The following is a 14005-nucleotide window of genomic DNA, read 5'->3' as shown; positions in this document are numbered from 1 at the left end:
ACGCAGCATATGCACAGAGACATGGTCCACTGGATAAGTAACCTTACCTGGTTGACTTCTAAGGGGGTGCGAAGACACTCACTATCTTGCACTGAGGTCACCCAGTTTGGAGCGAGATACTAACTGGGAGTACTGTATGTCTTTTTTTTGTCACCAAGACTGTTAGCGAGCATGTACGCGAGTTTGAATGCGTGAGACAGCTTCGACCCAGATTGTTCCTAGTTTAGCCCGCGTGCGCTATGGTTGTTCACATACCAGTTCTGAATTTCAGCACCACTAACAGAGGGGCTTCCAACCTAAGCACCAATGTCAGTGATGGGGACACCTTGGTGCCCCAGGACTCCTTCGGCCTGAGCAGGACTGGCCACACGGTGGTGGCAGTATGCCTTGGGCTCATTTTGGAGTTGGGATTCCTCAACCTTCTTGTCCTCCTTATCTTCGCAAAGTTTCGGTCGCTTTGGACGCCCACCAACCCCATTCTGTTGAACATCAGCGTGAGCGACATCCTCGTGTGTGTTTTCGGAACTCCGTTCAGTTTCGCGGCAAGTATCCAAGTAAGATGGCTCATTGGACACCATGATTGCAAGTGGTACGGTTTCGCCAATTCGTTTTTCAGTTAGTTTTCTAATATTTCAACATGCGACAAAAGCCATGTAGCCTACACTACACTACTGAACTGCTCTCTTGAGTTGAGGTCAGGACTCTGACTGGGCCACTCCAGAAGGCGTATCTTCTTCTGAAGCCATTCTGTTGATTTACTACTTTGTTTTGGGTCGTTGGGTGACACAACAGGACCATTTCTGTTGAGCTTCAATTGGTGGACAGATAGCCTGACATTTTCCTGCAAAATGCCTTGATAAACTTGAATTCATTTTTCCGTCTATGATAGCAAGCTGTCCAGGCCCTGAGGCAGCAAAGCAACCCCAAACCATGATGCTCCCTCCACCATACTTCACAGTTGGGATGAGGTGTTGGTGTGCTGTCACTTTTTGTCACGAGAATTATGTTCTCAATGTTCATAAACCCAATTCAATGAACTACTCAGCCTGAAACCCAGAATTTGTAGGAAACTGGTTGAAATGAATCAGACGGAGGCCCAGCTACAATAGTCAGAAAGTGTATTTACGAGAGCGCGCTACTCTATGGTACAAAACAATTCATTTTATACTGGCTTGTCATGAACACACATTCACACTCACTAACACACGCACACACATTCACACTAACACAACCATACGCACACACATTCTCACCAACCTTAGCACACAATGTCCTGCTACCCAGCCGACAAGATTAGGGGATTCCGTGAGACTTACTCCCCCTCCTCCCTCAAGATAGGGAGACTGGGAAGTACTCTGTGGCCCCAGCCAAGGTCGGCACTGAATCTTGCTCAGACAGTCTGTCTGTTATTCAAATAAGGTTTATAGACATATTGTACAGACTATGGTCATACATAATTCTAATCAATTTCATACTCATACGATTATACGGCTTCAGGGTTCAGAGTGGATTATTCTAGTCATTCATATAAATTCCATCAACACATTTATTTTCTTCTCCACACATAGTGTTGTGTGTTCCTTCCAAACAACTCATCTGTAGTTTCATCTGTCCACATAATATTTTTCCAGTATCGCTGTGGAACATCCTCGTGCACTTTTGCAAACTTCAGACGTGCAGCAATGTTTCTTTTGGACAGCAGGGGCTTCTTCCGTGGTGTCCTCCATGAACACCATTCTTATTTAGTGTTTTACGTATCGTAGACTCGTCAGAGATGTTAGCATGTTCCAGAGATTTCTGTAAGTCTAACTGACTCTCTAGGATTCTTCTTAACCTCATTAAGCATTCTGCGCTGTGCTCTTGCAGTCATCTTTGCAAGACGGCCACTCCTAGGGAGAGTAGCAACAGTGTTGAACTTTCTCCATTTATAGACAATTTGTCTTACCGTGGACTAATGAACATCAAGGCTTTTAAAGATACTTTTGTAACCCTTTCCAGCTTTATGCAAGTCAACAATTCTTAGGTCTTCTGAGATCTCGTTTGTTCGAGGCATGGTTCACATCAAACAATGCTTCTTGTGAATAGCAAACTCAAATGTATTATTTTTTTTTTAAATGGGGCAGGGCAGCTCTAACCAACATCTCCAGTCTCATTGATTGGACTCCAGGTTAGCTGACTCCAATTAGCTTTTGGAGACGTCATTAGCCTAGGGGTTCACATACTTTTTTACAACCTACACTGTGAATGTTTAAATTATGTATTCAATATAGACGAGAAATACAGTTTGTGCTATTAGTTTAAGCACGCTATGTTTGTCTTGTTGTGACTTAGATGAAGATCAAATGTTATGACCAATTTATGCAGAAATCCAGGTAATTCCAAAGGGTTCACATTTTTTCTTGCCACTACATGGTTGAACATTGTGTTTATAACACCGGTTATGGGCTACAAGGCTCAGTCTAATTGAGCATCTAAGAGGTGTCTGGTGACAGACAGGGAGGAAATGTTTTACAGGAACTGACATTGTTATTACTCCTGATTGGCTGGTATATCCCTAGTCGGCCATGCTCATTAGCTACGTTAGGACATTACACAATGTTAAATCAACTCTGGGGAGGTCTCATGCCAGGACTGGGCTACTTTTAACCCCAAGACATGATGCAGAAGAACCTTCTGTTCTGAGAAGTGAAATTGACACAGTTGATCATTTAGCTCTTTCACACATTACATAAGATCCACTGTCTTTGAACCCCTAACATGCATGACTAGCACCACAGCATTACAAGTGGGTGCTACACATTGATAATAGCAACAATAATAAAAAAAATTGGCAGTCCAACTCTTCTCTCCCTCCTGTTCCCAGGTGGCTAAGACCAACCTGCAGTTGGCCCAGAGGCGAGAGCAGCACATCCTGATCATGGTGCTGTCCATGGTGTCGTGCTACCTGTTATGCTGGATGCCCTACGGCGTCATGGCTCTAGTGGCCACCTTCGGCCGGTCAGGCCTGGTCACCCCTGTGGCCAGCGTGGTGCCCACCGTCTTGGCTAAGAGCAGCACCGTCATCAACCCTGTCATCTACGTGCTGTTCAACAACCAGGTGAGAGGGGGCGCTAGAGGGCAGACCAGAGGGACAATGGTGTTCAACTGTCGTGTAGCCTTTACAGCAGTGGGGTGCAGCTTAGACAGCCTTCTATTGCATCCTGGTATGTGAGCCCAGAAAAACAAGCACAGACAGCCTTTCAGAGTCCATACTGTGGATATCATTGAGGTTTCATTTTATGTGGTTTGTCCTACCATGCTGACATTATGTTTTTGCTAAATACTCTAGTTCAGTTTCAGTGTTGTACTGAACCCGGGTTCAGGTTCATAGACATGACTTTAGCTTGACCAGATAATCAGGTCTCTTATGAGAGCTCGGTTGATCAATGGGGGTTAAAGTACTTGTCAGTGAAGAGCAGACAGGGGCTGGGTGGAGTGACACTGCTAATGTCCCCACAAGGACTACTGACAGTGACACCCTGGCTCCTGTCATTGTGAGGACACACTCCCAGTAATTACTCTGTGCCTCTCAACACCCTCTGCAATCCTGCCTCCCAGATGCTACCAATGACACTTAAGAACGGACTGGCTGACATCTGTCGTCTCTGGCTTCCCTTGAGCCAAGAAGAGGAGTCGAGTATCAACACAGACTGGATTTAAAATAACTCCTGTTAATAGAGTACACATACTAAACTAGAAGTACAGTGTGTTCTATTTTCATGGATGAGTTGTCAAATGCTATTGCTTCAGTGTGCGTGAAAGAGATTGATACTCAAAGTGGTGTGTGTGTTTGTCAGTTTCACAGATGTTTCGTGGCCTTTGTGAGGAGGGGAGCCCCAGTCTGTGTACGGCTTCAACACCCAGCAGAGAGGAGAACACTCCCCCGGGACACCTCTCTCACACCCCTCCCTGGCCCCAAAACAGCACTCGCTCGGCTCTCCACATACACTAGGCTACAGGAACCCCAGCAATTCCCCCCCGTGTGGCCTGCGGAGTGAGTGGCACACCGGGTCTCTGGTGGGCCACTACACCCCCTGAGAGCGCCCTCTACAGGGCTGGGAGAACCACTCTCTGAGGTGAATTTTTATTTCAGACGCCCATTTGCTACAGAAGAAGCAGCAGCTATTCTTCCTGTGGTCCACACAAAACACTAATGGACAGGAACCGCAACACAAATCCAAACTCAGAACACCATGACCTGCGAACAGCGGAGAACGACTGCCCCCTCTCATTGAAGCCACCAAGGAAGAAATTGCTTTTAATACACCAGATGTATGTCTTTGAACCGATTTACTTTAAAATCGCACACAGACGATACAAGGATAATGACAGCCTGCAGTAGCCCAGTGTGCCTACAACTTGAGTTACTCAGAGAGGGCAGCACTGAGCTAGCCTGCAACATCACTTCCTGGTATGTTATCCTTTCCCTGAGAATACTTTGTTAGTTACTTTTGATGTTGACTGGTTATACACTATTAAAGAACAATATGAGTGATATTTCACCCGATGTATAAATGTTAAGCATCCGCTTGGTGCTTCCACTCAATACCAAATATGGTAGTGAGAGGAAGCCCACTGGCTGGCAGTGGGAGAAGATGGAACAAGAGATTTTTGCCGACATACTGTAAATTCTCTCATCAATGAAACATTTGATCTCAATAGTTTTCGGTTCCCAAAACTAGAATGTTATGAACAGAGTGGACTAAGTTATGTAGACTTTAGCCTTTGCAACCCCAAAAAAATGGCATTGTTTAAGAGTGCCAAGGCGAATTGAGTTATTGCATGTGCACAAAGGTTGCGTTCCCTGACGGAAATATGCAGATGCAGACTAGAACGCGCCAATAGGATCTCGCTAGCTCATGCTTGGCTCTGCCCACTTCCTTGATTGTTCTGCCCTCTGACTCATTTGTTCACATTGGAAACGACAGGCTGTGTTCTCTTGGTTTAGTTATAAAAATCTTTGCTAATATTCCACATGAGAGCGGTATTGAAGCCATGGAACATTTTTTTTTTGTGATCCAAATTAACTACCCTCCAGTGCATGCATTATAACGTTGGCTGAAATACTGAAATAGTACTCACTATTTAATGTTTCAAAACAACTTCTTTATCCAGACTAAGGGTACTGCTATGGGATCCCCTATCGCTCCTAACTATGCTCATGTGTATGTGGGTTACATGAAGTAAATAAAAAAGGTCAATTATCAATCATCTCACCAACAAAACAATGTGCCTAACGTTATGAAATGGTGCATTGATATATTTGTTTTATGGAGGGGTGACGCAAAACAGCTCCAGACGTTCCAAGCTTAACTCTTGTTCTGAGCACCTGAGATTCCCTATGCAATCTGACACACGTCAAATCAGTTTCCTTGATCTTTTGATTTTGTGTGAGGATAATGTTATATACACTGATCGTAGACGTTTGAGGGCTGAATGCTGTCGCCGCCCCCCCGCGACAGGAGGTTGAGCTGTGTAGAAACGAATGAAACGAATGAGACCGATTGTTTGACCACAAGTGAGTTTGAGATCGTTGAATGTGGTAAAAGGTTAATGATGAGTAGTGCGGATTAAATGGAGGCAATTGAAAAGCCAGGAATGGTCGGTAGTGGAAAGACATGGGGGGGGGAAATAGAGCAGTGGAGCGTCTAGTAAAGAAAGCATAAAGAGGGCCAACGTAGGAAGCAAGAGTAATGATGTGTTGGAGTGGGAAGTGGTGATGGTGTTTGTGACCACAGGGTGTAAGTGAGGCCCTATCTGACTAACTAATGGTAGTAAGGCTCAGCAAGAGAAGATTTTGAAAATGGAAACTTAATGGGATGAAGATTAAAAGCCATGTACCTGCGCGTATGCTAGGTTAAGGGGAGTCATCACTGGGGTCTGTCGTGACTTTACTTTCATTAGATAAGTCATCAGATAATCAACTATGTTTAATTGTTACCCAATTGAAATGAATCATGTAACAATTAACTCATTAGGATTTGGGGAACCACGAGAGCGGTTGTTTTAGCGTTACCTTCTCCTGAATTAAACTCAAGGTCTTTACCCATCACATCCATAAAACAGTCAACGTATTAATCATAACCTTGTGTTATATCATCATTCTGAACAGTTGTAACCTCCTGCATCTGCAAAACCCCCAGCCTTACTTATGATTCAGTACTACACAAATCGGTTGATTTATTAGCTAACTAACACAGGATAAACATACAGTAATACATTAGAAAAAGGTCCCTAGCAGACTGACACAACATATGTCGGCTTGTTACAAAGGAGATAGAAAGACGCTTATCATTGATACATTTTAGGAACTACTCTCACAGTAATCATATACTTTGCACACGAACCGCCGCCCGTTTGGAATAAAATCATGAATGTATTTACGTATAAATGTCTTCGTTCGCCATGTATCTATGTCGGAACCAAACTTTCTTGGATAGGATTTGGTTGGGTCTTTCCGCGGCACGCGGTCTCTTCTACTGTTGCTCTCCTCTGCCATCACCCGGAATCCAGTGACCCGTTGTGTAGTCCTGAACAGAACTAGAGCTCACTCTGCTTCCACTTGATCTGGAAGAGAATTATTTGAAGATAAGCTAGCCAGCTGTGCTGAGAGTAGCATACTACAGTGATTTGAGAATAGTAGAATGGTCCCACTAAAATTCGCTTTTCTAGATACTTTACTTAGGACCGCTAATCAGCTGTACCAGTGATTGTCCAGGAGGTGAGCTTCTCGCCTCTACCTCGTGTTGATAGTCAGAGTTCAAACCACTTTGGATGTGAGCTGCAGCTACATGCCTCTCTGTTCTAAATATGAATTTCTTTACCAATCCTTTTATACACTCTGGTCGAAAGGGACGGTTCCGTCAGGCTATTTACTGTGCAAAGTTTATAGAAAACAAATTCTCTGGCTCCAAAAATATTTTAACAAATACTTTCAGAAATGTTCATATTTCATGCACAATGTAGAGGATGGATATTTTGTACATGTAGTGTTTATACTTTAACTTACAGTATTTCCTTTATAACATGTTTAATTACATCACAAAATAACCCATATGTCATTCTTTAGATCACCTCTGGCCATTCCCCACGTTCTCTGTTAGAAATATTGTCCCAGTATTGGCTTTAGAACGTGTTAGAGTTTCTTCGGGAAACTGTTGGTGTAGACAAAGGAACATTCCTGTGTCAATTTGGAGAGGGATGTTCTCTCTTTCCTTGATTTACAACAGGGTGTGAAATGTCACCCCCCCCCCCCCCCCCCCCCCCCCCCCCCCCGACATCTATTCATTGCAAACCTGATCTGACCCATTTTGGATCCTCACAGGACAGTCATGACAGATCCCAATATCTATGTCCACAGATGATATTAAAGAAAATGTGAAGGGAGGCAGAGTGATTGAGGCCAAAGGGTTCATCAGTAGGAAAGAGGGTCAAAGAAGTGAAAGCTTATCAGTGACGCTGAGGTAGGAGAAAGTCTTGCTGGGCAAAGTACAGATTGAAACTATGTTAGAATTTGAAATGTTTTAAATGTCAAAGCATGGGACATGTACTGTAGTTGCTCAGTGTAAAGAAAAGATGTGGGAACATGATTATGGTGAATGTAGATCCAATGTGAAGGTTAAGTGCTGTACATGTGGGGGAGAACACAGTGCAGCATTTGGTGGATGCCAGGTACAGAGAAAGGCTAGAGAAGCTCAGAGATATAAGATCAGTCATGATGTGTCATATGCAGAGGCCGTGAAACAGATTGGTAGAACTACAGTGGGGACTGATGGAGATTACATGGATGTACCTGTAGTTAGTGGACCTACTGTCAGGGCTGATGCTTCTCATGGTCCTGGCAGGGTTTTGAGGCCTGTTCAGAAATGTTGTGCTCATGAATGTGCGGCATCCAAGGACACTTTAATAATGAATAAAGTTTCCTTCATAACTTTTATTGGTATTATCAATACGACTTAGGTTGTGGAAAGCAGAAATGCCAGGTTGAAGATTATTGTGGAGACGGAAAAAGAGATATTATTGTGGGTAACAGATGTTACTGTTGAAATGGTTGTTGACATGCTGAACAATCCTAAGGGTGGAGTGTTTCAGCATGATATAGAGAAAGTTTAATGGAAGGGGTTTTGGGGGAGGGTTTGGTAAAGTTAGGGATTTATTTGGTTTGAATTTTATTTTCATGGTGTACAGAATTGGGCAGATCATGATTTTACAGTACGTGGCGACATGCACTTAAACGATTGTTTGCGGACTGCCATAATATCAGAGTTTTTGCTCTACAGCCAATTCTGTCGAATCAAAATAATTAGCAAAAAACAATCGGATTTCAACGAACGATATGGAAATAAATTTAAAGGAAAGGGGGGTACAAAAATGGTCAGATCAATACTGCAGTTGAAGAAATTAAAAACATTATCTCTTTCAAGGACAGTCTTGTTAAAAAAGTTTTCTTACTACTTCCTATTCAAAGTGCTCTGAACAAATTAATGGACTGCAGTTGTGAAGCTTTCTAACAAAAAACATTTCATGATACAAATACTCGCTCGTATCGACATTCTTTCACTTACACACTTCCCTTTTACTGTATGAATCTTGTACGCTCCGTCTATGCGGAACTAATTTCATTAATCTGCTTTTAAAATTGAATGTGTATTTTAACAACAGTGTTTGAGCATCTTTTTCTCCATTTGTGCTAATTCAAACCTTAATTATGTAATTACATTTGGGAGGGGAAAGAATGCCCTCCTGCAGTTAAATCAGCCATTTGTTTGGCCCAGTTGCAGTAGAGAGAATGACTTTGCTTGCACTCCAGGCACCATAAGAGGTACTTGAAGCGCACTCAAGTCATAATTTCATTTTCTAATAGCCAATACAAGTAGGATGCTAACAACTGGGTCAGGATCTGACATCCCCCATGGAACCAAAGTTAAAAGCACTAACTAGTTCTCCCTGAATTTTTACCCCTGGGTGCAAAGGAGAAGTTTCTGTATGTGAGCGCGTTTGAGTGGTAAGGCTACACTAACCGACTGTAAACGAAAGTCGAGGGGGTGCCTCTGCAACAGCCAAACGTCAGACACTGATCTGGTTATCCAACAAGGCTCAGAGTAACATGGCAGTGTTGCCATTATTTAGAAGTTTCTTTGATGTAAAAAAAACTATCTCATCACACACACCCACCAACTGAAATACTGTGTGTACATGGTATAGTCAGCCTCAAATATCACAGCAATTTGTAGCCACTGTATGAATCTCGGCAAGGTTGGTTCCTGTTTCAGTCTGGTCACGTTTGCGTCAAAACCAAACAAACACCCTCACGATTAGGGGATAATAGAGCCTCCCACTATGCAGGTGACGAAAGGCGGTGATCAACGACTTGATGCCAGATCTTACAAGATAGGTATTGGGTAGATATTTTACATATCATCTAACCACATGTTGCAGGGCAGTCCTACAGAGCCAAAACACTTATTGTTTTCATTCTCTCCTTCTACTCAGACCTGGGACACCAGGTGAGTGCAATTAACTACAAGGTAGTAAGAAAAAAACAGAAGTGTTTCAGCCCTCCTGGATCAGAATTGCACAGCCCTGTAAATCTGGTGCCCGAAGGCACAGTCAATGAAGTGGCAAGAGACCATTGATTGACGCATGCAATGTGTGAGTATGGGCACACACACACACTGTAGAGGAATCACAAGGTGGAACTCAGAGCAAGGGAAGATTATGGTCAAGTCAGGATTTCTCAGTAAATGGAAAGATTCTAATTTAATCCTATTGAGTCAAGCAGTTTCCATAGCATTTCATCAGCAGACTCATTTGGAATGGTAGTCTACTTCCGAAATGGCACCCTAGTCGCTTTATAGTGCACTACAAGAGCCATGTTCAAAGTTGCACTATAAAGACAATAGGGTGCCATTTCGGACGTAGACTACCACTAAATGTCTTGAGTTAACATTCACTCTGCACTAGCAGTAAAAGAGGACTTAAGACAAACTAGGGGGGAAAAAACCCTGAAACTTTCATTTTCATAATGCACATTGCTGAACAGAGAAATGACAGTTTGAAGTGTTCCATTATTAAATGCAGCCTTGGCAACATTTTTTTTTTTTTTTACTACAAAAACGCACTGTTTTGGAATCAGCTTAGTTTCCTTGTATCTAAAATATATGAACCATGACATACATTGCAACAATATAGAAACTAATACAGCGGCATATTAACATGACTGGCAAGCTGTCTAAACAAAGTTCACCAATACACAACTGCCAAAGCACTAAATTCTACATTATAGGCATAAGGGAAATACACATTTATATTTAGTATGGTGATCAGTAACAAACCAGGGCTTCCCTTAGTGGCATACATATGAATCTCTGGTGGTATGCCCCTTGAGCTATAGTATTTGTTTAACTGATGATAAAGGGGTTTAAATCCATGTATAAATATCAAGTTATGATTCAGCCCTAAATGCAGTAGAAGTCTGATTTATAACGATATGAGGATGAAGATGCAAGAAGGCTAACGCTAAGAATGGAGCAGGAATGCTAACACTAAGGTTAGTGCTGGAATTCACAAGCCAAAGCAAGTCAATGGTACCCATATTAGCATTTTCTTGCACTTCATGTCCAAATCTATAACTATTGAGTTATACAATTTATTTTTTGGACATGAAGTACACAAATTCTAATATGGGTAGCTTACCATTGACTCACTTTGGATTGTGCCATCAATGCTAAAATATTAGCATTTGAAACAGTGGTCAGGTAAACAAAACCAAAGCACAGATTTGTCATATATTGTTAAGAGTATTTTACTTTCAATTGGTATCAAGAATATGCATATCCTTGCTTCAGGGCCTGAGCTACAGGCAGTTAGATTTGGGGGTCATTTTAGATGAAAATTGGGAAAAAAGACTAATCCTTAAGAGGTTTTAAAGCGGCAATATGTAACTTTTTGGGCGACCTGACCAAATGCACATAGAAATGTGAGTTATAGATCTGTCACTCATTGAAAAAAAGTCTAAGAAGCGATAGATCTGTTCTGTGTGCTATTTCTATGCTTCCTGTTCTCAAGTTTTGTTTTTGCATCTTTTACTTTTGGTTTAGTACACCAGCTGAAAATATTCTTTGTTATGGAAAATATATTAAACAGCGGTTTAGATGGTGCAATGATTCTCTACACTATATTTGCTTGTTTTGTCACAACCTGAAATTAGGCAAACTGTTAACATTTTAGCAACCAGGAAATGGCAGAGTGATTTCTGCATAGTGCACCTTTAAGCAAAAAGGTTACATCAACTCTGGGGTCTGTTTTGAGGCAAGCCACAGGGGAAGACTTTGTGCCCACAACCCACCTGTGAAATTTTGCATGCGAATGTGGAACACTGTTCCACTTTCAGTAAAACCCTACATATATTAACATGCCTTCAAGCTAGCAGTCTTTCCATTCTCGCTCGTCCTGTGGTCCAACTCAAATGCTTCACTATGAGAGGAGGCTGGGGGTGGCTCTTACAGCAATTTACAGAATTCTGATGAAAACCAACCATCCCCGCTGTTGATTTGTGGGATAACATTGGCCTCTCAAGCGTTGGTGTGGTTGACACTGACTAATTCTTTCTGTAACCAGTGTGGGTTTTTGGGCACCTATACTTGAAAGAGGGGCGGATTTCCAAAAATGTCTTCCCACTGGGTACAAGCTGGTTGAATCAACATTGTTTCAATGTAGTTTGTCAACGTATTGTTACGTGAGAAATACATTGGATTAGAAGAAAAAAAATGTTGAGGAAGCAATTTCAACCACAGGATTATGTCAAGGTAACTGAATTTCAACAGACAAACCTTGTTTAAAATACCATATGACCAAAAGTACGTGGACACCTGCTCGACAAACATCTCATTCCAAAATCATGGGTATTAATATGGAGTTGCCCCCCCTTTGCTGCTATAACAGCCTCAACTCTTCTGGGAAGGCTTTCCCACTAGATGTCGGAACATTGCTGCGGGGATTTGCTTCCATTTAGCCACAAGCATTAGTGAGGTCGGGCACTGATGTTGGGCTATTAGGCCTGGCTCGCAGTCGGCATTCCAAATCTTCCCAAAGGTGTTATATTTGGTTGAGGTCAGGGCTCTGTGCAGGCCAGTCAAGTTCGTCCACACTGATCTTGACAAACCATTTCTGTATGGACCTCGCTTTGTGCACGGGGGCATTGTCATGCTGAGACTGGAAAAGGCTAAGTTAAACGCACAAAATAAACGCTCACAATTGGCCCAGCGTCGTCCGGGTTAGGGGAAAGTTTGGCCGGCTGGGATTTCCTTGTCCCATCGCGCTGTAGCTGCTCCTTGTGGCGGGACGGGTGCCTGCAAGCTGACTTAGGTCATCAGCTGGACTGTATTTCCTCTGACACATTGGTGCGGCTGGCTTCCAGGTTAAGCGAGCAGTGTGTCAAGAAGCAGTGCGGCTTGGCAGGGTCGTGTTTCGGAGGACACATGGCTCTCGACCTTCTCCTCTCCGTAGGGGAGTTGCAGTGATGGGACAAGAGAACTAAATTGTTATTGGGGCATATGTGTAAATTGTATATGTGTAATTTGTACTTTAAAAAAAACATCAGATCTAGATCCACGATCAGATAAAAAACATTAGGCTGTGCGGCACCTCCCATCCAAGGTTTTAACCAAACCTATGTTATTTGTCACTGACTGTTACCAATGTGCTATCAACCTAAATACTATAAAGCATTTGTAAAGTCATCAACAGCTATTGTTTCAATTCAACCCATAATTCAACTAAGAATAGACAATACAATAGGCCTAGGGTTTCAAGCTTGGGTTGATTTCAAATGGAATGATATTTAGTTATATTGAATTGTGTTTGGCTGTCAACGCAACCAAATATCAATATTTAAAGGTGATGTATTTTCTGCTGGGTTAGTTCAATCTGTGCCACTGAATTAGTCTGGCTTTAATTCTAGTTTGTCTACAAATGTATAATGATGTTGGATTCGCAGCTCCATCTCAACATTCTAAGTAAAACAAAACAGGACTAAATCAAATAACTTTATTTAAAGTGCACATAAAGTTAGATTTTATCCTGTTCTTTAATTTACATTTTTGGTTGAGATGGAGACATGAATTCAAACATTAATTCCAGTTTGTCTACAAATGAATAATTTAAGCCAGACTAAATCAGTAACCCAGATGGACCTATCCAATGGCTGTAATAATCTGCGCAGACGGTTGAATGGCATTGATTATTTCCACCATTCTATTGTAATCTCAACTGGAATGCAGGTCATTTGGTTCTGTCATTAGATTAAACACAATGGCAACACAATCTGTCCTATAAATAGACAAATCTGACATTGAATTCCCATTTACTATGCTGTGCTTTTAAATAGTTGATAGCGCAGTGTTAAACATTTGGGTGACAACTAATCCAAAAATCTGACATTTCTCCATTGGAATTTGGTTGAGCTTTAAGAGAATGCTGCCTATATACATATACTTGAAATCACTGGCCACTTTAATAAACGGAACACTAGTCACTTTAACGTTTACATATCTTGCATTACTCATCTCAACTGCATATACCGTATTCTACTGTATCTTAGTCTATACTGCTTTGACATTGCTTGTCCTCCATATATTTATATATTCTTAAATTACATTCCTTTACTTAGATTTGTGTGTATTGTTAGATATTACTGCACTGTCGCAGCTGGAAACACAAGCGTTTCACTACACCCGCAATAACATCTGCTATATGTGACCAATAAAATTTGATTTGAGGTTTGATGAAAGCACAGTGATAACACATTGGAAATTCAGTTAACTTTTGGCTGTCTTTTGGAGTGGGTGAATATAGGTTGTAATCCCATTGATCAACGTCTCAACCACAGGAGGCTGCTGATGGGAGGAAGGCTCATAATGCCTTGAATGGAATGGTATCAAACATATGGAAACCACGTGTTTGTGTT

The 14005-nt window shown here is 41.9% G+C and overlaps 1 pseudogene; it reads left to right on the top strand.

Moving 5' to 3' along the window:
- The first annotated feature begins 239 nt into the window (after window positions 1-239).
- On the top strand, window positions 240-4077 carry LOC139581894 (opsin-3-like; annotated as a pseudogene).
- Window positions 4078-14005: the final 9928 nt, after the last annotated feature.

The sequence above is a fragment of the Salvelinus alpinus genome, chromosome 7, assembly GCF_045679555.1.
Source record: "Salvelinus alpinus chromosome 7, SLU_Salpinus.1, whole genome shotgun sequence".
Classification (NCBI taxonomy): Eukaryota; Metazoa; Chordata; class Actinopteri; order Salmoniformes; family Salmonidae; genus Salvelinus; species Salvelinus alpinus.
Note: the sequence above shows the minus strand (reverse complement) of the source record. Positions and strands in the feature narration are given on the sequence as shown.